Source organism: Callithrix jacchus, chromosome 2, assembly GCF_049354715.1.
Source record: "Callithrix jacchus isolate 240 chromosome 2, calJac240_pri, whole genome shotgun sequence".
Lineage (NCBI taxonomy): Eukaryota > Metazoa > Chordata > Mammalia > Primates > Cebidae > Callithrix > Callithrix jacchus.
Genome location: NC_133503.1, coordinates 202,665,727 through 202,692,979, shown reverse-complemented (window position 1 = coordinate 202,692,979; position 27,253 = coordinate 202,665,727). Strand labels below are relative to the sequence as shown.

Sequence of the window (27,253 nt, the reverse complement as noted above, 5' to 3'; positions counted from 1 at the left end):
TGAGAGTCTGTGTGGGCAACTTACTCAACTTAGTTTAAACTTATCTGTAACTAGTTTAAGGCAGTAGCCCATTACTGCTCACATCTAAGTTCACACTGGCTCCCTGGTTGGAACAGAATCCAAACGAAAGAAAGGAATCTAGACGTCGGAAGTCTCCACTCTCTTGGTGAGTTATCAATCTGCAAAACAGATCTGAAGAACTTGCTTCTTGTCTTCCAAACCTTGAGTTTTCACATCTGCACACAGACCTACCAGATCTGTGAGCTCTCGGTTGTGGGACCAAAGGCATGTAAGTGACCGAGGGAGATATTTATGGTCAGCTGCAGAGAACCAAGACATGTACACTGCCTTCTGGATGCTGATCTGTTTGTGGAATTACCTGAGATGAACTGAAACAGGGCTGTTGGCCTCTGTCTGCAATAACCTTTATGTCCAAATAAGGAGAAAAAAAATTGTGACTAGTAAAATTGGCGTGCACCTGGTTTTACTTACACAGTAGCCCAAATGGACCTGAAAAACCCAAAGCACGGCCCTATTGCCACTACATTCAATTTGGCAATCTCCTGGTTACCCATATTTTTGTGGTTACTTCAATTAATAAAGAAAAAATTGCTTCTCCACTGATACTGGTCTATTCAGAACATACCTTGATCTAGAAACCTGCGCAGAATAGCATCTCTGCCTCAGGGACAACGAAGTGACATAGCTGTACTTCTTCTCTTAGATTCCCTCTGCATAAGAGCCAGTTGCCAATTAAGAAATCCATATTGAGCCAGGCGCGGTGGCTCAAAAGCCTGTAATCCCAGCACTTTGGGAGGCTGAGGAGGGTGGATCACGAAGTCAAGAGATGGAGACCATCCTGGCCAATGTGGTGAAACCCCGTCTCTAGAAAAAATGCAAAAAGTATCTGGGCATTGTAGCACACGCCTGTAGTCCCAGCTGCTTGGGAGACTGAGGCAGAAGAATTGCTTCAACCTGAAAGGCGGAGGTTGCAGTAAGCTGAGACTGTGTCACTGTGCTCCAGCCCGGCGACAGGGCAAGACTCCATCTCAAAAAAAAAAAAAAAAAAAAGAAATCCACACCGAGAAATTAGGGAAATGCCACAAGTGTTTAAAACCATGACACATCACATGTTTTCGGGTTATTTCTTGCTCCTCCAAGTCTAAAAGAGGCAAGGACTCCTTCAAGGATCTAGTGTCAGCACAAGGCCTCCTGCTCCGTGAAGAATTTGTCCAGGTGGGAGCTACAGGCTGTGATTTCAGGCACTAAAGCAAGACTAGGGAATTGATGTGAGGTCTGATCCTGGAATAGCTCATCTGAGTCAGTAAACGAACTGTTGATCCACATGAAGTTAAAAAGAATTCTGCAGGAATGAAAACACGGTCATTTGAGAAGCAATCAGTGGATTTCAGGCTGACCAATCAGCGGTGCAAACAAGGGACTGGATGAAGCGCTGATGGATTTACTGCCACAGTCCTCCTTCAGGACGGCCACAGTCTGTGGAGACTAATTGGTTTGCTCATTTGCAATAAATGCGCCTTTGCTCACACGATAAAGCTAAGTCACTCATTCATTCATGTTCATTCATTTAAAAAAAATTAGTAAAACTTCGAATAACCGGCACAAAATGTAAGGTCTACCACCAATGGTTGGGATGAGAGAAATGTAAAGGAATTCCGAATGTTTCTGATGGGAAGAAATTTGAAACTTAATTAAAAATGTAAGAAGAAAAATTAAAAATATAAGCAAATTAAAAATATCTGTCTTGTTTAGCATTTTCACCTTCTCTAAGCAGGAAACTTAATCTTTTTCATTAATCTCTCCCTCGTGTTTAGAACAGTGCCGTGTATGTAGTAAGCGTTTAATGAACATTTGTTGAATACATGAATAAACGAACACCTGTACTCGAAATGTGCACAGGGCTAGAGAATGTTGAGGAAGTGAAGAGCCCAGCCCACAATCTCATGGACAGGACATGATTAACAGACGTTTTTAGCACCCTCCTTGCTCGCTCTTCTGAGCCTGCGGGTACAGAAGACTGGACTTCCTCAATGCAAGGCAACTTTTCCTGATTTCCTGGTTTCATCTTCCTTCATCTCTCAGGCGTGTCTGGAGTCCCTTAAGAGCGGACCTAAGTTTCTGACTCTGAGGAGATGGATGCACTTTTCCAGGTGGAGTTTTCTCCTCTTGGTGCTCCCCTGCCCAGGCGGCCCCTGCCACACTTTCCTGTCCTCTGGCCTCCGATGATGTGAGCATGCTCCCGTGTCTGGTCTGTGAGGGCACTTGGGGAATGTGCCTCGGCCCCCCTCGCACACCTCCACAAACCCCGTACACATGACTGCCCAGGTGTGCGAGGCAGCTGTCTCAACAGGGCGTGGGGAACTCTGAGATGCTGGCGGCAAGTGGGAGGTGCAGAGGTTCCCTTATTCTCGGGAGCCCCAAACTCTTCTTCAGTTTCCATCACAGCCCCGTTCCCTGCAGACCTGGGCCCAGGGAGCTGGAACACAGGCCCCTTCCTCAGAAGAGCCATCAGGAACATTCCAGATTCCCTGTGGATTCCATCTTTCAATCTTTTAGGATTTGCACCCTGTCTCAGGGAGAGATCCGCAGTGTCTTCTACTCTCCACAAACCATGTGTGTCCCCATGTTTTCTTGCAGGAAAAAGCCCCTTCTTTCAAAACTCAACTTCTTGCCTTGAGTTTCAAGTGTTTGGGCTGTGAAAGTCCAGCATTGACTTCTCTGTGCATCCCTGTTTTGTGCCTTCTCACTGAGGTAGGCCACAGAGACTTCCCACCCTGCCTGGAGGAGTCTACCAGGGGAGCCCAGGGGACAGAAGATACCCCTGCTTAATTCCTCAAAACAATGCCTGATCAGAGGTTAAGCCAGGTGGTCACAATGCGGCCAGTAACTCATGACTGGGACACTGCTTGAAAAATGTGTCTTGAACTGGGTCTACTAACATGGAAAAAAGTGTGCTGGGCACACAGATGGTCCCCAAAGTGTGGTTAGAGGGAGAGGAAGGCTGCATGCATGCCAGTGTGTATGTGCATGTGTGTGTGGCATCTGTGTATGTCCATGGTGGTGGGTCCTGTGGGAGCAAGACTCAGACTATACAAAGGAGACCCCAGGAGCTGGTTCCTGCAGAAGGAGGATGGTGGGCCCCAGAAAACATGGTTGATGATGATGATGATGATGTTTGAATTAGTCCCTGTGATAATCAGTTTTGTCTGCTGAATCACTCGTGATTTAATCAAACACTAATCTAGGTGTTGCTGTGTAGGCGTTTTAGAGCTGACTTTTAATAAGTCACCCTTGATTATCTGTGTGGGCCTTATCTAATCACGTGAAAGACCTTAAGGGCAGAGCTGAGGTTTCTGTGAAGGAGACAAATTTCCACCTGTGGACAGTGGCATCAGCTCTTGCCACTTTTTGGTCAATTGCTCTATGGATGTCAGACTTCCCTAGCCATGCTCCACGATGGAATGAATGAGCTGATTCTTTGCAATCAATATCTCTATCTTCATCTCTCTCTATCTCTGTGTCTGTCTCTGTCTCTATCTCATCTCACCATTGCCTGGATCTCTACAGGTACATCTATATGTATAGACTTCTTGCTGTCGTATATAGGAAGTATATAGGTTTCTCTGTTGAAATCAAAACTTGTGCAGATTTTGATATGGGGAGTGGTTCTAGGGGGATAGAATCTTAAGAATGAGTTTTCTGAGTTTTCTTAACTGGTTCTGGGGTTTCTGAAATTGGCTCTTTACTCTGGTTTCATTTAAAGGCATTAAAGATTCTATTTCTGGTAGCAAAGAGATCACTTTTAGTTATGGTGTAATGTTGAAATAGAGATATTCAAAATATCACCATTGAATACTTGCAAGCAAGTGCTTCTAAGAGGCAATGTTATGATTGGTTGTGTATAGGAAACCTTAGAACATTTTAGTCAAACTGAGAGGTTGGCTGCTTGCTCTAAACTATGCTGGAGAATGACTATAATGAGCTCAGATCTGCATAGATGACCTGAAAGTTTCTACATCTGCCCTGGAAGAAATCTTTATCTCTTATAGCAATAGCTGCTGAGGTTTCTAAGAATATAACTCAGAACCTCACTGTGAGTTGCTGAAATATAATCCAATTTGAATTCCCAACCAGGAAGGTTGTCTAGTGTCAGAGTGAGAGTGTTAATTAGGAAGAAATGGGGAATGAGGATATATGAGAAGACTCTGATGAAGTGAGAGACATTGAACTTCTAAATTCTGATGAATCTTCTTTGAGAGTAAAAACAACAGTTTGACTCCGGTTTGAGGAGATTAAGCCCACTTTCCACAAGGACACTTTAATGGCCTTCCCTGAGGCTATTGCCTTGCTTAAACTTCCTCATTCTTTTTAGCACCTGTACCCACCACACCACTTTGCTTATAGACCAGTAACTAACGTCTCAGCAGGCTCCAAAGTGTAAGGTTAGGGTACAAAATGTGATCACTCCCAAAAAATGACATGTTTTTCTCTCATTTATACAGACACCCAGAGATAAAGCCAAGAAGTTCCGGAGACAGTGTGACCAGAGAGGCAGAGATTGGAGTGATCCAGCCCCAAGCCAAGGAATGTCTGCAGCCACCAGGAACTGGGAGGGATGAGGAAGGAGCCTCCTGTAGAGCCTCTGAGTGAGTGTGACTCTGACAACACCTTGATTTTGGACTCCTGACATCCAGGACTGTAAAATAATCCATGTCCGTTACGTTACACTTCCCAGTTTGTGGCAGCCCACAAGGGAGGCCAGAACAGTCTCATCCAGCCTCACTGACTAATCATACAGACCTGTTTAGGCACCTTGGTTCTAGTGCCTGGAGACACTCAATCAGCCCACTGTAAATTTCTGATCAGTGATTTGGTCCTAGTCTGAGCATTTGTGTTGCAGGAAACTGTTCCAGGGTCAGGAGACCTGTATTCTCAGTTTGCCACATAGGTAGCCTTCTGGTCATAAACAAGACGTTCAGCTTCTCTCACCTACATAATGAAGGAAAGATACTTACGCCCCAAGGGAGCTAAATGTGTACCTCTGAAGCACCTGGCTGGATGCTGGGTCTGCAGAAAAGAATGTGTTTGGCCACTGCTCCACCCTCTGCGGAGCCCAATGAGGCCTTGCTAGAGCCAAGGTCACAGGGTCTTATCATGGGCCTGACATCATTCCCCTATTGCCTTTACCTACTAAACTCACTTTTATGTTTAACTATGCCCTGGCTTAGATAATTAAATTTCTCCGTTCAGTTTGGGTAAAGAAATAGTTGTGAAAACTCTTTTAAAAGGGCAAGGCTTCATGAGGGCTGATGGCCCCTATTTGCATGACTGTGCTACACCCACCTCACCTGTTGTTTTGACTTAAGGCTTAATGGCAGAACAATTTGAACTCTAATTTCAGTTAGTAGCTTGTTAAGAATACAGATGCACTTATTTTACCTGTTGAAGCCCCGCGTCTGTGCCTATACTCTGGGGTATGAGCTGCACATCTGTCTAAGGTTGGTGTGGTTATGAAATCACGTGTCAAACATGGAACACATCACAGCACTATCAGCGTGAGTTACTGTTGTCCCTGTCGGAAGGCGGGGGATTTCTAAAAATCCAGGCAACTTTGTTTCACTCTCGTAGTGTAAAAACTGTTCAACTTGAATGATGCAAACTTACATTTTTATAGTGTCGCATTCTTTCATTAAGGCTTTTGTGATTATTCTTTTATTCTCTTTGACAATGTTTCAAAAGTTGTGTTGAATGCGTAACACTCTATTAATTTCACCATTTTAGATTGCACAGCTCTGTGACATTAAATACATTCCCATTATCGTGCAGTTATTAACACCACAGATTTCCAGAACCTTCCTATCATCCCAAACAAAAACTCTGTCCCCACTGAATACTAACTTCCCATCCTCTCCCTCCCCACAGCCCTGGTGACCTCCAATCTTCTTTCCCTGTGAATGCTCCTGCTCCCGCTATTTCACATGAATGGAATGACATAACACTTGTGCTTTTCTGCCTGGTTTACATCATTTAGCAGTGTCTTCAGTGGTAGTTCATAGATTTAGCATAGATTTAGCCTCAATTTTCACATTTCTCTTTTATTTTAAATTCCCTTCCCAGTAAAGATGTTTCATTTGAGTTCAGAGACACATGTGTACGTTAAGCTTTATATTTTAAAAGAACAATAAACTCACAGGAAGTCACAAAAATAATAGAGAGATGTCCTGTCTACCTGGCTTCCTCCAACTTTTTTTAGCTGTGAATTTTTATTTTTGAAAATTCTTACAAATATATCTATTTTAATGGTGTAAACAAATGTGAAGCTTTTTATTTTTCAGGGAAGGTCCAGAGGTCAGCAGTCAGTGCGGCACTCCTCTTCCACTAGGACTCCAGAAACCTGCTTCTGTTTGCTCAGTGCTCCTCATTGTGCAAGATAGTGCCTAGCATTCCAGCCATCACAGCTGTATTCCAGGAATCAGCTATGAGTTTGTAACAGTTATGTTTTGTTAACTGTTTCTGTGTATTTGGAGCAGGAGAACCTGATACATTCACTCTGCTGTTGCTGAAGTCTGAATCCCCTTTTCAGATTCTCTGGAGAGGCTTTCTGATCATGACTTGCATAGGTTTTCATCCTTTCGTGTGTCACGCTGGAGGGTGTGTGTGAGTGCACGTGCACATGTGTGTTCCTACGTGCCCAAGTTTTCATCCTTTCGTGTGTCACCCTGGGGTGTGTGTGAGTGCACGTGCACATGTGTGTTCCTACATGCCCAAGTTTTCATCCTTTCGTGTGTCACCCTGGGGTGTGTGTGTGAGTGCACGTGCACATGTGTGTTCCTACGTGCCCAAGTTTTCATCCTTTTGTGTGTCACCCTGGAGTGTGTGTGTGAGCGCACGTGCACATGTGTGTTCCTATGTGCCCAAGTTTTCATCCTTTCGTGTGTCACCCTGGGGTGTGTGTGCGAGTGCACGTGCACATGTGTGTTCCTACGTGCCCAAGTTTTCATCCTTTCGTGTGTCACCCTGTAGGGTGTGTGTGAGTGCACGTGCACATGTGTTCCTACGTGCCCAAGTATTCATCCTTTAGTGTGTCACCCTGAAGTGTGTTTGTGATCGCACGTGCACATGTGTGTTCCTACGTACCCAAGTTTTGTTCAAGTTCTTTGGAGCATCAGTGGCGCTCCGTACATTTCTGTTATCCCATGGGATGGGGAGGTGGCCATGTCTGATTGCTGATGGAGGCATGGAAGGCGAGGGGCTCTCACAGATGGACTGAACGCAGCACAGTGCAGGCAGCATCACAAGGGCTCTTATATCCAGCACGGCAATTCTAGTTTTCAAGTGAACACAATAGGGTAATTTTGAGTATTTGGTTGGCAGAGGACTTAAATTTAAGGTATGGGGAAGGGTCTGACACTTCTTATTTTGAAAAGAAGCAATACCTCATTTTTGGTAGCAGTGTACAGATAGATAGCTCTGACTCACTACACAGAGTCAGATTCTTTTAAAAATCGACAGTCTTCAGGTGAGTATCTAGAAAAGGTGACATTCTCATGTCATCTAACCTTGATCACGTGTAAAAACCAGCTTGCATTGGAGATGAAACCCACACCCAAGGTGACATCCTGAGATAGCTCCTCCAGGAGCCTCCTCTCCAATGGGCAGAGCAGACGCTCCCGTGAGCACTGCCTGGGCTCCACTCAAAAGTGGCACAGCTCTTCCTAGGGAGACCACTCCAGATGGCCATGAGGAGGCACTCCTCCGTGGATTTATGAGCCAGGTGCAGGGCTGGTGTAGGGCAAAGAGCATCTTGGAGAAGGGCACCCTGGAGATGCTGAGATACCTGCAGCACATAGGCATCCGCCACACACTCGATTTGTTGATTTTTTTTTTCCATAGGGTGACTTTGAACTACTTCTGACACAGTGAAATGACATCAAACCAAACCCAATCAAACCAAATCAAACCAAATCCAGTCAAAAGGACCTAATTAACCTCAGGCTTGGCTTGAGACCTTTTAGCTGAAAAGAAATCAAAATTCTTACAAGTATGGTAGCACTTGCCTGAAAAGTTGAGACAATCTTTTTCTGATATATACCACTTTCTGGGCTGTATATCTCTATTCATCCTGCCAGGACCTGGCGTTTCCATGTTTCTTGGACAAAGTGTTCAGAATTTGCTTGATTCTAACCTGGAGAGTTTCAGGGAGTGTCTAAGGCAGTGAATGAACTATCAACTGATGGACAGTGTTATAATCAATATGTCTATTTGCCGCATTGTATACGAATCAAGTGATAAAACCACTAGAGTAATCTACCTTCAGAGCCATGTATTTCAGAGCACTAGAACCGCTGTTACATTTTCCTATGTAATTTTTTAAATAAGCTTAGTTTTAAACTATGTTGTAAAAACAGGAAACATGGCTTAAAATATATACATTATTGTTTCATGTTTCAGGATTTTGTCTGTGTTTAAAGCACTGATGCTCATCTTCGTATTTATATACGTGATTCAAATTTAGTCTCAAATCATTTTGAAAATTTAAATAAAACTAGAATGATTGCTAAAAGCAAAAAGTCTGTGCTTCTTACATGGTGAACTTTGAAGCCTCGTCTGTAGAGCACTGCTGAAAAAAACCCAGAAGATCCAGAGGAGTCAAGGAGGTAAATGTGTTCAGGGCTGAGTGCACGCACGCACACACGCCATGGCTCAGTGCTGCCGCGGTGTGCATTAGCAGGTGTGAGCTCAGCAAAAAAAAAGAGCCCAGGGACAGCCAGCTCCCTCTCTGGTGCATTTGGCAAAGGAAGCTGCAGTTTCCTCATCTGACGTTAACCGGGACCCCTTATCAGGGGCGTGACCTTTGCCAGAAGCAGAAAGTGCTGATCCCTGCACAGCCGTAGTGATGAGAAGGTGGACTCTCCCTTCTGCCAATTCCGGCCACGCAAGGAGGTTAATGTTTTGTGGAATTTACAACCTGATATTAATGGTTTCTCCTCGGCATTCTCTTCTCACTTTGTTTCCACCCTGAATTTTTTTTAACAACAAAGGAAACAGGACAATATGTGAAGCCTCATTAATTCTCTTTAGTTTTGAGTTTTGCCTTCTTTTATTTCTCTCCTCCTTCTGGAGGTTGACAACAGGCTTGTCAGGAGGCGATTCCGTAAACTCTGGTTCATGGGAGGGTGACAGTTACAGCCCGGCCTGGGAGCCTGCATGGGGCGGACGGCCAGCTTCCAATTCCCCCAGCCTTTTAACTGCCCGTGGTTTTATGGCCCTCTTGATCACCAATTACACAACCAGGAACAATGGATCTACCACTTAAATGACCAGGCCTCAAATTTGCCTTGATGTGCCAACGTGTGTCATAGCAACACTTTCTCTGCACTTCGGGAGAGCCTAATTGCAGGCATGAAGACGGATCTGGACCTAAAGGCTGCGTCCAGGAGCGATATGCTGGCCCCTGCCCCCGAGGACCCGCTGCATTCTCCTGACCCCAGGCTGCCCTGCTAGCACTCCCCCTGACCTGAGGCTGCTGAAAGGAAACGGCCTGTGTCTTCCGGACCTTTCAAGTCCCTGAAGAAAGGCGGGGGTGGGGCAGGCACTGAGTTCAGGGGCTCAGGAGTCTAGGAAAAATAAATTGTAGGATGAGACTCAGACAAGACGCAAGCCTCAGGATGCCAGGAGGGGTCCTGGTTCTGTTTCTATCTTGTGACTGTGCGGTAGAAATCAGAGCGCCCTCACACTTTGCCCGGCTAGGGGCCCGGGAAAGTCCTCTCCCTTCCGCCCTAGGCACACGTTCGTCAGGCCGGGAAGCAGCTCTCCATCTCTACCCACTCTTTTTTTAATTGTAAGAATGATAATGAACGGTAAAAGCTGAGGATATTGAGGATAACTGAAATATTTCCAAAGTGAAGAGGCTACTCTGGCAGAAAATAAACTAGAAAAACACCGGATATTTAATAAGCACTTTTCTAGACAAGTTTGTTGTTTATTATTCTTACATCCAATGTTGGGGATCACCGAGTAAGTATTAAACCTGTTTTCTTTTTTCCGATCTGCATAGATGTTGCTTCGGAATGGATGGTAAGTGCAGTCCCCGCCTCACCACCTGTTGGGGCCCATCCCCAGGAGCAGCGGCTTTCGGGACAGGAAACTTGGTGTGAAACAGAGAAACCGCCTTTAAGAAAGCAATGTGAGCGAAGACAGACCGCGGAACTGGCCTGTGCTAGTTCCCAGACCTGCCGAGCCCAGAGACTGCAAACCGGGTGGCCTGAAGCCACAGACATGCGCTCTCACAGTCCTGGGGCCAGACGTCTGAAATGAGGGTGTCCTGGGGCCAAGCTCTCTCTGAGGCCCTGTAGGACCCTTCCTAGACATCTCCAGGCCCCCAGGGCGTCGCCAGCTGTCCTGCGCTGATGCCCTGAAAGCATCAGCCTCTCCCTGCCTCCGTTGCCTCTCTCTGCATGGCTCTGTCTTCCTTTCTGTCTTCTCTTCATAGGAACAGCAGCTGTGGCCTTCGGGCCCACCTTCACCCAGCGTGGCCTCAGCTTAAATAATGACATCTACAAAGACCCAATTTCCAATGAGGCCGCATTCACAAGGTACCAGGGGTTAGGGCTTCAACATGTACTTCTGAGGAACGCAATCCGACCCACAGGAGGCCTTGACCACGATGTCGTGTAGAGGTGCTCCCAGAGAAAAAGCCTTTGACTTCTCTAGAGGGGTCTTCAGTCCCAGGAGCCGCAGGTGGCTTCAGGGTCTGCAGTATGAGATGTTCACCCCATGGAGCACCCCCTCTCTGTCGGAAGACACCCTGAGCCTCCAGGATGCATCACAAAGAAGAGCAGGGCCTGCAATGTCGTGCAGGGAGGGGGCTCATCTCTGTTCCTTTCCCCCAGGAGAGACCCCTGCTGTGTTCCTGGACCCCACACTCTAAAACACATTAACAAGGCTAAGGCAGGTGGATCACCCGAGTTCAGCAGCTCGAGACCAGCCTGGCCAGCATGGCAAAACCCCGTCTCTACTAAAAATACAAAATTTAGCTGGGTGTGGTGGCAGGCGCCTGTAATCCCAGCTAATCCGGAGGCGGAAATGGAGGCGGAGGTGGGAGAATCGCTTAAACACAGGAGACCAGCTGAGATAGTGCCATCATTCTCCAGCCTGGGTAACAGAACAAGCCTCCGTCTTAAAAAATAATAATAATAAATGGAAATAGAACTTTTGTACTTCACATTGTGATGCTCTGGTGACTTAGAGTTATACTAATAAAATCTTGAGTATTCTTTACTCTGAGAAGTATTTTGAATGCTGGAAGAAATTTTAAAAATAACAAAAATGTGATCTCATATTCCTTCCAGCCCCGGGAAAAAGTGCTGATTCTTCTGGTGCTGTGTGCCAAGGAAATCTATGCCTCAGCTCAGGGCAGCTGTCATCTTCTGCTGTCTCTCCAGTAGGAAGAGCTATTCAACCTCTCTGGGACTGCACGGCGAGGGAAGAATGCGTAGGAATATTCTGTGGTCTGATTCCTCGGTGACTGGCCACGTGGTCTGCTGTGAGTTTTGCCAAATAGCATTTTCTTATCTTTGGATCTCCTGTAAAGGTCACGGTGAAAACTCTGGATTCCACAGATTTGTCTAATTCTTACTGCAATGAAGGCAGTTGAGAAGGTTTTTCAGTTTGTACTTCTTCTAAAAAGGCTTTTGCCCGGGGTTGTTTTAGGTTCTTGGTCTATCAGTAAAGTGTTAATCTAGCACTTGATACAGGAATTGTGGGAAGAACTTCAGCTATTGTTTACGGAGAGAGAGCGCAGCCGCCCAGGTCCACAGTCACTGGCCCCGTTACCTCCCTCTGGCATGGGGACTGGGCAGGAGCAGCCAGGCTGGCAGGGCCTGGGGGGCTCTTGCACCGGCCTTCACTGTGTCTGGCCTTCGTTTACCGAAAGCTGCCTTCATGTTGGGCGTGCATGGCGTCCTGGCCTTGCTGTCTGCTCTCCTCCGGGTACGAATGGCAGATCAAAGGGTTGCTGGCACTGTGGAGCCATCCCCCCGCCATCCCCAGCCCTGCCAACTTCAGGGAGGGCTGAGGGCCTCTGTCTACTGGCTCTGCCTGATACCGGTAGGCAAAGGTAGCCCAGGGCAGCCGGTGACCCCAGGGGGGACTGGGAGGCCAGGAAGGGTCCTTCCTCCCTGGGGCTTCAGAGAGAGATTGGCTCCAAGATACCCTCATTTCAGACTTCTAGCCCCCAGGATGTGAGAGTACATTTCTGTTGCTTTAGGCCACCCAGTTTGCAGGAAGAGGTATGAGATGCACAGGCAGCCATGGCCCCCACAGGCCAGCTCGGCCCGAACCACCTGCTGGCTGTGTACGCTGGAGCCACACCAGCCCTGGCGGGCCTGCTCCGCCATCCCCCAGCATGCCACATAGCACCAACGGTAGCAGGAAAGACGGGCAAGAGCACGCTTCAAGTTCCTATGGAAATTGCTGCTGGAGAGCCCTGCCTTTCATGGTCACCCGAGTCTTGCATTTCTCTGCAAAAGTGTGAGAACTTGTTTGGAGGGAGCACAGTCTCTGGCCTACTCAGGCGTCTGAGTAGGGGAACTCATCTAGTCTAGGCTATTTCAAGCTCACCTAAAATACTATGAGTCTCTGAAGTTACCGGGGTTGCCTCCCGACTAACCTAGGTTCCAGAGGGTGAACTCCGGTACCTTCTTGGGATTTAGGGTCCTGTCATAAAATCGACCAATAGGGTGATCAATGGACTTTTGACTCTTATTCAGTGACACCCATTGGATGCTTATCTATTCACCACACCTAGAAATACAGCAAGCATCACGCGGGAGCACGAGTTATTCTAAAACATGGCATATTGCACGTCATTTACAACTCTACTGCATACTTAGGATTTAGATAAGGAGATAAGATAAAAAACCGAAATGAGATTAAAACAGACAAACAAACCTGAGTGAGTGGTGTGCCCGTGGTCCAGGAGCCAGGACAAATATGACACGGGCGTCAGGACAAATATGTCACAGGAGATGGAAATTAAGCCAGGACATAGGGGTGGCCGATTACACTAGGGACGGAGCAGCGGTCCTCGGGAGCTGGGAGGAGCAGCAGTAAGGGCACAGGTGTGAGGACAGCCACGGAGTAGCCCAGGCCACGTTTCCCTGGAGGAGAGTGTGGGTGCAGGGCTGGGGGCGGGCAGCGGACTGGTGCACCATGTACCAGTGTCCCAGGTTTTTCCCGGAGCCCCTGCAGGCCTTTGGTGGGAGGCTGCTGTGAAGGGAGTGCTTTAGAGAGGTTGGTTTGGCAGGGGTGAGCAAGTGGAAGGTCATTCTCAGCTCTCCTTGGAAAATTGCCGTCCCCAGAGCTGCACTCTGAGCCTGCACACGTTCCCCAGCTCCTGTAGCCCATTCTTCTCCCAGGTCAGAAGGACATGGAGCTCTCCCACAGTGGCTGCGGGCTCTCGCAGTGGCGGAGGGGAGATACTCATCTGTCTATTTCCAGCACTGCTATCTCAGTGGTATCTGTGCTCATTGAACAAGTGCCCATTGGCTGCCTTTTACCCATGCGTGCAGATAACTCTCCTGGCTTATCTCCCCACCCACAGGTGCCACATATTCACAGGGCACAAGACCAAAGGCCCTTCTTAACTGCCCGTCACCAGGATGCTCCCAGGGAAGCTCCCTTAGCGAGGATGGCACTTGCCCCCTACACATAGCATCTTCGAATTCTACAGGGGAGGCTCCTGACATAGCTCTCCCGGGAGCCAGAGAGTTACAGAGGGCTGGGGAGAGACCGTCTGGACTCACAGCAGCTCTGGCTGATCCCTGATCAGGGTTTCTGGCAGAAAATGAACCCAGCCTGCTTCAGTAGCCTGGAGCTGGGGGTCCGGGGAGCTGCCCACTCGCAGGACCCTCTCCTCGGCTGTGAACACAACCCCATTTCATGTGAAGGAACCACATGGGCCAGGGTGTCCCTCTATGGGTTATTTTCTAAATATAGATGCTTGAAAGCACCACCCTAGGGATTGGAAAAGCACCTCCCAAGAGGAGACTTTTATTCTCAGTATAGACTTTGTGGGAGGCTTTGGGGTCCTTCGAGGTATTTGTCCTGACTCTCCTCCTGTGGCTTCTGGACCCTGGGCACCCCACTCACTCAGGTTTGTCCTGACTCTCCTCCTGTGGCTCCTGGACCCCGGGCACCCCACTCACTGAGGTTTGTCCTGACTTGCCACCTGTGGCTTTTGCGGTGGTGGGTGTGTGCAGCTTTGCTTCTGCAGCCAGGCTGAGCCTGCGGCCTCCCCGGGGCCTCCGTTCCCCTTGCCTCTCAGGGGCACTCACCGTTTTCTTTTTGCAACAAGGCCAGCAGGATGGGTGCGTGTTCCTGTTCTCATCATGTGTTGGTCCACGCGCTCCATGCTCTGAGGAGTGCAGTGGGTACGTAGGATTTTACGTAGCAAGAAAGTGATTTCACCACTTGGATGTGGCCTTTCCTCAAGCTCTCTTTTCTCCCGACCTGACTTTCACAGACTGTCTCCGTCTTTCCTTCCCATTTGTCAGTCTGTAAACATGATGGCCTGCATCTGCCCTGCCCACTCTACAGGCTTGAACTCTCGAAGCATAGGAGAGGCTGTAACAGAGACTTGAGTTGTACGTTTAGAAGTGAACGTGGTCCTCCCTCCCGCCACACTGGCTCTGTGCATACCTGGGCAGCTGTTAAACTACCTGGCTCCAAAGGCCTCCATGTGCCTCACCTCGAGTTATCTCCTAAGTAGCTGGCACCTTAGCCAAGGGCCTCCCTAGGAGGGACACCTGTGGCACTATGTCCTCGCCGACCATGACCACGGCCATGCCATGCCTCTGCCACCAGGGAGAGCTGCAAAGGGCACTGCAGGTCCCTGCAAAGCAGAGGCTTTGGCCGTGTGGTCCCCGACGGCGCCCTGAGGCTGAAACATGGGGCTGGAGCTTCGGAGCCTCCATGACGGTGAAGGCCACCGTAACCACAGTTTCCAGCTTCCGTCTGTTGCTTTAACATCTGCAGCCTTGCTGGCCCTGGGGCGTGGCCCCTCATAGAGGCAGGCAGTTCCTCGAGATACAAACCACTCCAAGGGAACACCCCTTTCAAAGACACATCCACCTGTCCAGAGCCCCCCCACCTCCCTCTCCGGACTCCAGCAGGCCCAGTCATCATCCACATTACTTAGACCAGGTAGCACGAAAGTAGGAGCAGCCCCACTCAGTCACTGAGGTGTCTCGCACTTGTCAGGGTTAAGCCTGCCCTTCCCACGGGCCCCCTAGTTCCTGCTCCTCCTAAGCCATCATGGTGCTTCCCCTGTGACCCCCGCATGGCATGCCATGCCCGCTGCCAGGGACCTGTGAATGGGAAGTCTTCATTTCTACTGTCATTGCCATGTCTGTGTGACTTACCGCATGATTAAAACAAATCCAAGGTACTCTTTCATAAAACAGAAGGAATTCTCTGTTAGAAACAGGGGAACCTCCTTGGCTGGGCGTGGTCACTCACGCCTGTAATCCCAGAACTGTAAAAGGCCGAGATGGGCAGACCACTCGAGGTCAGGAGATGGAGACCAGTCTGACCAACATGGGGATTACAGGCGGGCACCACCATGCCCGGCTAAATACAAAAATTAGCTGGGCATTGTGGTGCACGCCTGTAATCCCAGCTATTCGGGAGGCTGAGGCAGGGGAATTGCTTATTGCTTGAACTTGGTAAGTGGAGGATGCGGTGAGCTGAGTTTGTGCCATTCTACTCCAGCCTGGGTGACAAAGACTCCTTCTCAAAAAAAAAAAAAAAAAAAGAAGAAGAAGAAATAGAAGAACCTTCTTACATTATCCAGTGCATCACAGGCCTTGGGTTGAGAACCAACCCTCCATCTCGCCAGATGCTGAACCTCCAGCAGCCTCATACGGCTCCGAGCCTCAGCTCCCTCTCTGGTAAAGGGGTGGATACGCTGTTCCCATCTACAGAGGGATGTGCCTGGAATGGGCTGGACACTCTTGAAATGCAAACCGTCCTCATCCCAGACCCAAGGAGGCTTTCCTGTGGCTGAACAGAGGCACCAGCAGCCTGGTGTCTAGAGGTCCCCGTGGCTGCTCCACACCCACCCGGTACAACGAGCTCCCGCACCGGCAAGGCTCCACTCAGCTGCGAGTGACTTTTAAAGGAAGTCTGGGGACTACACAGTGATTCCTCTTTCATTCGCACAGAAAGCTTCTCTTGAGACGTCTCTTACTTTTCTGATGTACACTGACGGATATTCACATAAAATGATGATTTTTTACATGGGCACGATCAATCAAGAGGGTTGTCTTGATCCACAGTGTTGAAATGGGGCTCATGCTGGGAGAAGCGGGGCCCCAGATCTCTCTCTGGTCCTGTCACCTGCTGTCCAGCTGAGCCTAGAAAAGATCTGGCCCATCTCTTACCCAGAACCAGTGGCCTCGTCATACACAGAACCAGTCAGTGGTTTGGGACGGATGATCAATTTACGACTCGAGTCTCTGTTACGGCCTTTCCTAAGCTTCAGAAGCCTGTAGAGCAGGTAAGACAGACGCAGGCCATCGTGCTTACAGTGAACAGAGCAGAGTGGTTTTCTAAACGTCATTAAGTCATCAGACAGGCGTCATGAGCTCTCACTCGGTTTCTGACTCACTTAAAGACTCACATGGGGTTGAAAGGCCTTTTAGAAAGAAAGTCATTGGGAAATCCTGCCAAAGTGATCTCAACGTTCTTCCTGGGGTTTTGACTCTGGTGGCTGCAATCTCTCTGTCCTTAGGCCCTTTAATGCAATACACCTGCCCCCAAAGACGCCCACCCTGCCGGGCCAACTGATTGCAAACAGGTCCAGTCTTCGCCAATGGGGTAGCAAGCTGATTACCAAAGCTAAGAAAAATGTTACCCTACTAAGCCAACAGGCTGGTGCCTTATTTGCCTGGAATACCGAGTTAAAAATAAGAGACACTCATTAAAAGGACAAAATGTGTAATTGTCTACTCCACAAACTCAGCAATGCAAAGTATGCCAAAGCATGAGTGTCTGCCTGGCTCTTTGAAATCCGAGCCGGAGCCTTTATTAAATCGCCTGCGGATGGCTGCCTGGCATCAGCGTGCACGTCTGAGAGCACCTCCAGCGCCTGTGCTCACCAGACAGGAATGCCGGGATCACTTGGGGCAACGGTGCGCCTCCTAATCTCCACAAAACAAAACAAGGAGATAACTAATCATAACTGGTAGCAATTTGGTGGGTATAGTTCTTCATTTATCATCTTTATGTACATATCAATAACAGTCAACGCCCTTTGGCAAACTTTCTGAGGATACATTGCCATCAACAACAATAAATCATTCGTGAGCATATGTAGCAATTACCAGTGGAAATAAAGGACTTCAGTCCTAATGAGGGGGAGAACCCGACACAGATCTTAACACACCCGGCCGGGTTGCCGGAGGCCCCTGTGGCTGGGGTGATTCACCCACTGTGAATGTGGTTGGTGGTTAAACCACCATACTGTGTGAGCCCTGCATGCCTCCATGGAGACAATGGGCCCTGGGAGCCTGTGTACTGCCAGCTACCCTGGAACAATGGGGCCCTTTATGTCGCTCGCGCACCTCAGCACAGATTTAGTAATGTTTTGATTTGTTAAGGACAAGCATCAGCAGGCAGGAGAGAGGCTGTTTATACCTGAGAGCTGCTTTTCCGTGAGGTTTGCTGTGAAGGTAATGTGGATTTGTGATATTACCCGAGGAGAACCCGGAGCGCACCCACACAGAGCTTTTGGCCTTCGCAGCCCAGGTCTGCTGCCTTTCTGGTGGCAAGGGAGGATCCTGTAACAGGGGATGATGACACAGTCCCCCACTCAGCACTGGGCTGGGCAATGAGACCACATGCTCTAGCCGCCTAACACCCCTTGGGGAGTTTCCATGCAGAGCCTAGCCTTGGAGTCCCGATTTTCACCTGACTTCCTGTGCCAGGAGTTGGTTGGAGAGAGTGAGGTCATCCTGAGCAAGAGCAATGCTGGGAATATTTGCTGGACATCAAAAGAACTCAGGCATTTCCCTTACCAACTCCTACCATCGGGAAGAATGTCGAGAGTTTCAGGTTCTCACTGCTCAGCTGCCCGCAAGCCGTCACTCTTTTGCTCCTGCTTTTTCCCTGACACATTCTGACCCCGTACACACAGATCATAAAATCTACTTAATAAAAGTTGTTAGGAAATAACAACATACCATCTCCCATGGCACACCTTTCTCAGTGGAGGACTTGGTCTTAAGAAAGTCATCCTTGTCTGTGACTCCCATGCCCACCCTTTCCCCATCTCACTTGCAGCTTCCAGGGATCAGCGCTAAAGAGGGCTTCATGGGTTCAAATGACCAGGCCCATCCTGTGACACAGCAACACAATTCCACCTGGGTGAGAACAGTTATTTTTCCTTTGAGCAAAACTGCCAACCCTAAGATATCTTTTTATTTTTCTTAAAAACACCTCTAAAGAATTAAGTGGGTTGGAGGATACATCACACCCAGCCAGTGCCTGCCCTTCCTGTTCTTTCTGTGTGAACCCAGGTGGATGCTGGAAGCCCATGATCTGCATGTCGCTCCTCTGTAAGAATGAGGTGGTTCATACCCCAAGTAGTTTCCTGGTTGGGTAGAAAAGCCATGAGGTAAAGTGCAAGGCTGTAGCTTAAAGTCTCGCTTACAGCCAGCACCAGCTTCCAGACTCAGAAGCATCAGCCTCTGAGCATCTCCTCAAAAGTCACTGCCCCCTGAGGATCTTCCCAGCACATCCCCACAGTTCCCACATTGACTCAATCCCTGAGAACCGTCTAACCATGTGCCCACCATGTGCTGTGAGTCAAGCTATGCTCCACCACTAGGTTTCATAACCATTTTTATCCCCAGCTCTCTTGACCACTCATTCCTGGAATGCTGATGGGAAGAAGTGGGCTGCTTTTATTTGTGTCTCCAAACAGGCTGGATTACAACAGTCCACTGACTATTGACCCTGTGTCCTCCAACTGCAGTGACAGCTTCAGAGTGTAGAGTGAACATAGAGAAGGGGACCTGGTGCAGCTCCTGCAGTTAAACTGCTTATTGAGTTGTCGTCTGTGCACCTGAGGTTTGGGCTGCCATCTTGAACAGGAGCTACCAGCACTCTGATGACCAGGTGTGGTAATGCCCAAGAAGATGGCATGCAGGAGACGTGTGCCTGGACACTCACAAGGCAGTGGGTGGTCCTGAGGGCTGGCATCCAACCTCATCCCCTCACAGTGTGTTCCTGCTCAGCCAGAGCCAGTGCCTGTGGGCTGGGGCCCTGATTTTCCCAGCTGGGAAAAGGCAGCCAGTTAGAGAAAGAGTGGCTGCCATATGTAGGTTCTATTCCTGCTCTGCATGTCCTGAACCCATTATCAAGAAAGTACCAATGGCACCACTGTCTCCTAGAGAGAAACCAGTGTGCACTTGGTGTGGTATGCTTACCCTTGTTTCTCTGAGAGAATAGAAGATCCAGGAGGACAGGGAGGGTTTTATCCATCTTAGGACCCCTGCTGCTGGCAGCAGCCATTTCCTGAGTAAGGGCTGTGGAAACACAGTGAGCTTGAATGCATGTTTGCTTGAAGGAAAGCAGTATATTTTATTGTCCAAAGTTAATAAAATTTGATATCTTTCATTGACTTCCCTGTGTTTGCTCACACACTTTAATATTGGCATTGATCTTATATCAACTCTTATACATATTTCCCCCCATTAATTAGAAAATAGGAGCTGTGTCAGCCAATGATTCTGCAGATGACTTCACAGCAGAAGAGTGTGTGACACCTCACCATCACCTCACAATGTCATGAATCCACAGAGAATGTTCAGAGCCAATTTCATTGGCCTTTCTATGAGTGCTGTGAGCTCACTGAGAGTCACCACCATTTCCATGCTACAGATAGGAAATGGGAAGCCCCAGGCCTACCCATGGTGACACGCTCAGCAGAGCCTGGGCCAAAAGTCAAGTCTTCATGTGCTACTTCTAAAGGAGAAAGCACCGAAGGTGAGAAGAGTTTAAGATGCTGACAGTGGTGATTTCTGAATGTGAGGTTCTGGGCTTTTTCCTTTCTTTCTATCATCTATGTCTTCCAGTTTATCCATAAGGAGCATTTGTTTGCCTTGTCTTGTTCCACGGGGCCTTGAGTTTGGCAGGGCTGCTTTGTAGTGGAAGCAGTCTCTGAAGCATGGTCACCCAGGAAGAAGCGTCAGTGCATCCTCAGTGCCCGTGGGGCAGGGCATTGAGGGGGACCACATGGCCAGGCACCACCCACCAGGGATGATGCCATTGCAAATGCAGGCTTGGGATGAGGCTCCAGATGCCCAGTGCTGGCCAGCCATGGTGCATACATCTTACTTATAACCTACGCACAGTCTACATGTGGGCTACATACAGTCTGCATGTAGTCCACACACTGCTACATATAACCTATCTATAGCCCACATAAAACCTACATTGAACCCACATGCAGCCCACACAAATGGCTCCATACAGCCTACATACAACCTACATGCAGTCCATCAATGGCTACACACAGCCTACATTCAACCCACATAGCCTACACAGTGGCTACATACAGCCTATATACAACCCATAGGCAGCCCACACAATAGCTCCATGCAGGGCTCCCTTCTGTGCTGCCCTCTCCCTACCTCACCCTCCTTGCCCCTCTCCCTACGTCCCTCACCCTCCTTGCCCCTCTCCCTTCCCCCGTCGTCCTCCTCACCCCTCTCCCTGCCCCCCTTGTCCTCCTCACCCCTCTCCCTGCCCCCCTCATCCTCCTCGCCCCTCTCCCTTCCCCCCTCATCCTCCTCACCCCTCTCCCTTCCCCCCTCATCCTCCTCGCCCCTCTCCCTGCCCCCCTCATCCTCCTCGCCCTTCTCCCTGCCTCCCTCATCCTCCTCTCTCCTCTCCCTGCCTCCCTTGTCCCTCTCACTGGCTCCCCTTGGGCCACAGGAATGCCACTCACTCACTTGCCATCTGCTTCATCGGGACCTCTTCCAGGTCTTCAAGTGAGATTCTGTCCTCCAGGGGTTGGACAAGGTCCCATCCCCCTGGAACAGCTGTCTTGGGTAGAAGCAGAGCCTCCCCGGGTGTTCATATGAGCAGGGGCACTGGGACTAGGCAGTGCTGTGGTGCACAGTGAGAATTTGGGGTGGAGCGGCCCCTCCACGGGGATGTGTAAGTTGAGATCTGAAGAATTAGGAAGCCAGCCATTCACGGAGAGGGAGGGACCTGGCAGAGGTCTTGGGTTGGGGAAGGTCAGTTTTTGGAGCTGTAGTAAATCTTGGAGGAGGCACATAGCAGATGCGGCTTCAGAGGACACAAGTGCCCAGACCTCATCCTGCACCTGACAGCAAGAAGAGGCATTCTTCTTTAATTAACAGACTATTTGTTAGAGAAGTTTAAGGTTGATGGAAAAATTCAGTGGAAAATACAGACAGTGTTCATGCACATCCTTACCCCCAGAGAAACACCACACATGCACACATAGACACACAAACACACACACACACACAGTTTTCTCTACTGTATTAAAATTTATTCTAATTACTGTAGGATTACTGTATGAGCATTTTCCAGAGAAACAGATGACTGATAGGTCAATAGGTCAGTCAGTAGACTTTGGTGAGAATGAGGTCACCCCATGACGGAGGCCACGGAGCCTCCAGATCTGCAGAATGCGAGCTCGGGCTCAGCCTTCATGCTGTCCATTCTATGGGTTTTGACAAATGTCTAACAACTCAGATCTGCCATTACAGTATCACACAGAGTATTTTCAGTGCCCTAGAAATCCCCTGTGCTCTGCCCACTCACCCCTCCACTCCCCAGTCCTGGGCCATCAGGGATCGTTTTCTCTTCTGCCTTTTCCAGATGTCATGTAGTGGGAATCACGCAGTATGTAGTCTTTTCAGACTGTCTGCTTTCCCTCAGTAATACGGATGTAAGGTTTCTTTATGTCTTTTCACGGGTTGATAGCTTGTTTCTTTTGATGACTAAGTAATATTCCATTGTCTGGACATACTGCAGCTTATTCACTGTCTTGTTGAAGAGCATCTTGTTTTCCATAGTTTCGGCAGTTATGGATAAAGCTGCTTAAACACTAATGTGCAGGGTTTTGTGCTATACTGAGCTTTCAGTTCAGTTGGGTAATACCGAGGCGTGCAAAGGCTGGATCCTACAGTTTCAGTCCATTTTGTTTTGTCAGACCCTGGCAGACTTCTTGCCGAAGTAGATGTGCCATTCTGCATTGCTCCCATTGTTCCACATTCTTTCCAGCATCTGGTGCTGGCAATGTTTCAGATTTTGGCCATTCTAATAGGTGTGCGGTGGCCTATGAGGCATTTTAATCAGAAGGGTCACAGGAACCGACTGACATTTTCATAGATGACTCTGGCTGCTCTGGGACAGAGCGATGGACAGCAACAAGGATGCAGGAATGGCAGGAGGAGGGAGGTGGCGGGCGTGGGTGAGCGCAGAGCATGGAGAAGGAAAGATGCCGCATGTCACACATGTCAGGGAAGACCCGACAGGGCTTGCCCGGAGAAGATGGAAACGGGGGTTCCCAGTGTCATGGTGTGAGCTGCCAGCTGGGTGACCACTGTTTCCCAGACACAAGAAGACACAAGTGGTGTGTTTTGCACATCCTAAGCTCTGGGTTTCCATCAGGAACCCAGTGGAGGTGTCACAGAAGGTTAGGGCTTTGAAGTCTCAAGCTCTGGGGACAGAGGGAATTGGGACATGCATCAGGGATCAACCTAGGATACCCCACTTCCTCCTGTCCCCCAGTTCTTTCCTCTGGCTCCTGCCACTCCTCAGATCTTAGTTCAAATATCATGTCATCAAGGAGATCCCCCATGGTCCCCATGAGGGTGGATCCTGTCATTCCCTGTGCGCATGCGACCCAGAATTTCCTGAACCCTGATGCCCACTCCTCCTTCAGACTTCAGGGTCTTCCCGGGCATTGCTGTCTGGGTTATTCTCTCCGCTTCTGCAGCTGATTGCATCACAGATTCTCGGTAAATATTCATGAAATAAGTGGAACTTACAGAAAGATCATATAATATGGCTCCAAGTGTTTGCGGAATGCAGTGAACCATCAAAAAGCAGAGCAAGAAATCCAACAGTTGATGATGAATACTCGGTCAGAACTGTCTTCTTAAAATTGCACAACTAAATATCAGCTTTTTCATCTTCTTTTGTAACTTGCCTGAGTGGTTGTCCCAGTAAATCAATAACTGCCCGAGTTCACACCCAGCAGCACCCCGTCCCTCCGCAGCTGCTCCCTTCTCTTCTGGGCACAGGGGCTGGAGGCAGTCAAGGTGCTAAATGGCTATGTTCTTCCTCTTCACAGCTCAACATGTTTCCACATCAAATTCCAACAGAAAAGACTCAACTTACATTCAAATGCCACTGTACGAGACGCTGGATTTGACCCGAACATAGGAAGCATGGTTAATCACTTTTATCTGACAATTTCAGATATGCAGTAGCAATTGCACAGGTACCTGCTACCCAAACATGCGCTGGAGAAGCAAGACGAAGCAAGCCAATTTCGCTCTCATCCTGGAGAGCCAGCTGAAGCCTCGGGTTCTACAGGGGAGAGACAGGCTTCTGTGCGATGTCAGACCAGCTCCCTCATAGCATTACCTAACAGCAGAGGCAAGAGGCTGAACTTACAGGACCCCAGCTCTCATGATAGAGCTGGTTCTGAAACCCGCAAAGGCCCTCTAGATAAGCCGTGATAGGACGTTCAGCGGCGCCCGGAGTGAGGCAATTTGGTTTCCCAGGTCAGTCTAGTTTGTTTTGCTAAACTGTGTGTATTGTAATCCAAAATCCTATGCTACACAAACATCAATTAGTTAGCTCTGACCTAATGATAATGATCTTGCTGCATATTAAAGTCAGCTGATACCTTCCCTAATTAGAGAAGGCTCCAATTATAGTTAACCCAAAGGTCGGGCTCCCAGCTCTCCGGGCTGACGAGGCGTGGGAGCTGAGAGGGGGGTATCATGGAAATCAGCCATGCAGCTCTCACGTAGCCTAATGGCAATTCGGAGAGAGACACTTCATATCTCCATGTGCTGTTCCTGACCCCGAGTGCGATTCTGCCGCCAGCTTTTCCCTGGGCCGCAAGCAGGGTCCTTTCTCTCCCTTTCTTTCTCCACGTTCCCCCGGCCATTCTTTTTCCTATGTTGGTGGGAAAAACTACGTTTAATCACCTCATAAATATGAATGAGCATCACTATTCTTGACAAATTATTCATTGGGATGGTACTTTCCAATGTTTTGTAGCAATTAAAGAACTTAAATAAAATATTCATATGCATTTCTTAATTAAAACATTTTTCTTAAAGTATGTTGGTGTCACGGCGTTCAGCCTTTCAGTGTCTCTGTGCTGTGTGGCTCTGATTTTGAAATGTCCACACCACACCTAGCTCATTCTCCTCTGATTTTCCTTTTCCATTAGTCAGTTCAAACCCCTGTTGTCAAAAACATCTCTCACAAACAGAACCAGAGATGCCGTATATTATAAAAAAATTACCAAATGCTCGAAATTAGCAGTCGCGTTTGGTGCAGCGGTCCTGCCTGCCTGCCGTTATCACTTATTCATAGAAACAAGTGAAATAACCATAAAGGTAAAATGAGAAATACTACGTAGCTTAGCTTTTAAATCTATGCATTTTTAGTCTAAGAAAATAGCAGTGGTGTTTACTATTGATGCTGTTTTCCAAAAGACAACTGTCCTAAGGCGAATATGTCTGTATACATAAAACACATATGTGCATATGATCAAAAAAATGGTGCCTTCAAAATAAATCAAACGTGGGCACGAAAGAGGCTGTTTACATTTAAAAGTGCACTTATCAAATAAGTTTACTTCCAGGCACACTCCCAGTCCAGCAAGTAACTTTGGCCCTAGGTTTATCCAGTGAACGGCATAACATTTTCGTTTCTATAAAAGTGCAGTAAAACTCCCTGTCTCTAAAGCTAAACATGGGAGCAAAATTCACTACCAGGAGATGCTTTGTGGAATATATCGCATTGTTTCTATACTGCATGTACCTGACGGATTTCTGAAAGGTCAGCAGATTGACTCACAAGAAGACACTGAATTCAAATATTAATTATGTTGTGATGCTGAGAGAGAAAGAGAACTATCAGAAACATTTAGGGAAAGAAATCATCTCAGTGTCTCACTTCTGAAGCAGCAGGCAGGCTCCAGCCTAGCCCTGGGCTTCTCTCACTTCACAGGGATTATTTTCACCACAGGAGGGCTCCCATATGAAAAATAAACTATTTACAGGGAAACTAATCGCAGAAATAGAAAGTTGGGGGAAAATGCACTAAAATAAAGTTAATGTGATATTTGCTGTTCATCACAGATTGAACATTGGAAGGCTGACCATCAGGATCCCCAAATACTCCACCTGCCAAGCACTGCGCAGTGACATTGCACTCTGGCAGTTACCCCAACCACAGCCCAGCATAGCTGTGTGCACACACTGCCCAGCACGGTGCCATCCACACAGCTGACTGACATAGAAGAGAGTCGTGTGTCTCTATAGCATTAATAATATTGATAATAAAAGTATTATCCGTCCATCCATCAATCTACTTACTCCAATGTTTCTAAGAACTAGAATGTGTCTAAAAGTTTTCTTTCCTGGCTTGTGTATGTCCTTAATATAGAGAATTTTTGTAGATGCAGAGAAATACTTTATGAGACTTGACCACTTTTCAGTATTAAGTGAGCAGCTAAATAGTCTGTTTAAAATCTTTAATTAGAAGTTTTGTTTTTTTGTGGAGACAGGCTGGTCTGTTAACTCCTGGCCTCAAGTGATCCGCCTGCCTTGGCCTCCCGAAGTGCTGAGATTACACGTGTGTGCCACCGTGCCCGGCCAACACATGATACCATGGTAGAATGCTAGAATTCTGAGTTGTGATTTTATTGACTTGCTTGCTTTTTCTCAGGCTTTGTAACTTGTAATATGTTAAAGTGAATACTTTACATAAACTGAATACTTGGATATCTCAGAGGAAAAAAAATTCCTCCTCTTCCCCTGTAATTTTACCACTCACATATCATGGATATAACCTGGCTGAGCTCAGAGCTCCTGGGAGTATGACACTGGACAAATGGAGATCCTTTCTTTTGGGGGACATTAATGTTTTATCCTTTTTTCTTCCTGAGCAAGAAGATCCCCCTGGGGACGGACCTAACACCTTTCGAGGAACACCCTGAGGGCGGCTGTGAAGGAGGCACAGGCTGGGGTGGAAGGCCGCCCGGGGATGGGGGTTCTCATTTCCAGATGTTCTCCACAGTGAATGAGGCGTAGCACGTCCTCTGGATGAGTGAAGAGCTAGGTGGGCAACGTTTTTCACTCAGCTGAAAACAGGGCTCTGCAGATTTCGGCGTTTGTTTTAATTCTAATTGCAGGCAATCTACGTGGATGATTCAACTAGAGCTTCAAAAGTGTGGGCTTCATTTTCTCCAGCTCTACCATGAGAGGGTGGGATTTCTAAGGCACCATCTCCCGGGTGTAAACCTCTGCCTTTTACGCATCTGGTTTGGGAAGGTGGATGCACTTCTGATGAATTTGGTTTTGTGTCTTTCTCAAAACCAAACAGGGATAACAGGGAAGATGGGTGGCGCCTGCTGACGGACTCCCTTGCTCAGAACGCACGGGGGCTTCTCCTCCTCCCTGCCCTATTGTGCCCTCGAAGCAGCGCTGTCTCAGGACAGCACCAGTCTTGGGGACAGGGGACCTCGGTTCCTTTCCAAAGCCTGTGGCAGAGTTCTGCGGAGGGCCCTGGTTTTCAGAGGCAGGTTGAGCCTTCAGCCTCGGTGGCCGGACGCCCTGACTGCAAAGCTCTTCCCTTGACGCACAAAACTCCTCCCTCCCAAGGGGAGAACGAAATGCAGGTAGCGTGATGTCCAGCAACCAGTTAGGTGTTTGTGGCATCACATGGACCTACACAGACCAGGAAGGCAGCTGGCAGACTTCAGTCAGGGGCTCTGCCTCCCCAAGTAACTTCTAACCTGGAGACAAAAATCTACTCATCACTTCGCAGGATGTCCGAAGAAAAGAGAAGTCCTTGGAAAGGCCGGGTCTCTGGGAATCGCTGCCTACCGCTAGAGTGCACAGATGGAAACGATGCCGCAGTGGGCAGAGCGTCCTCCCGG

The 27,253-nt window shown here is 48.3% G+C and overlaps 1 long non-coding RNA gene across 1 annotated transcript; it reads left to right on the top strand.

Annotated features, from left to right (window-relative positions):
• Positions 1-19,908: 19,908 nt before the first annotated feature.
• Positions 19,909-25,672, top strand: LOC118148947 (uncharacterized). Its single transcript, XR_004736061.3, has 3 exons — positions 19,909-20,070; positions 23,420-23,855; positions 25,452-25,672. It is a non-coding gene; the product is annotated as an uncharacterized LOC118148947 (long non-coding RNA).
• Positions 25,673-27,253: the final 1,581 nt, after the last annotated feature.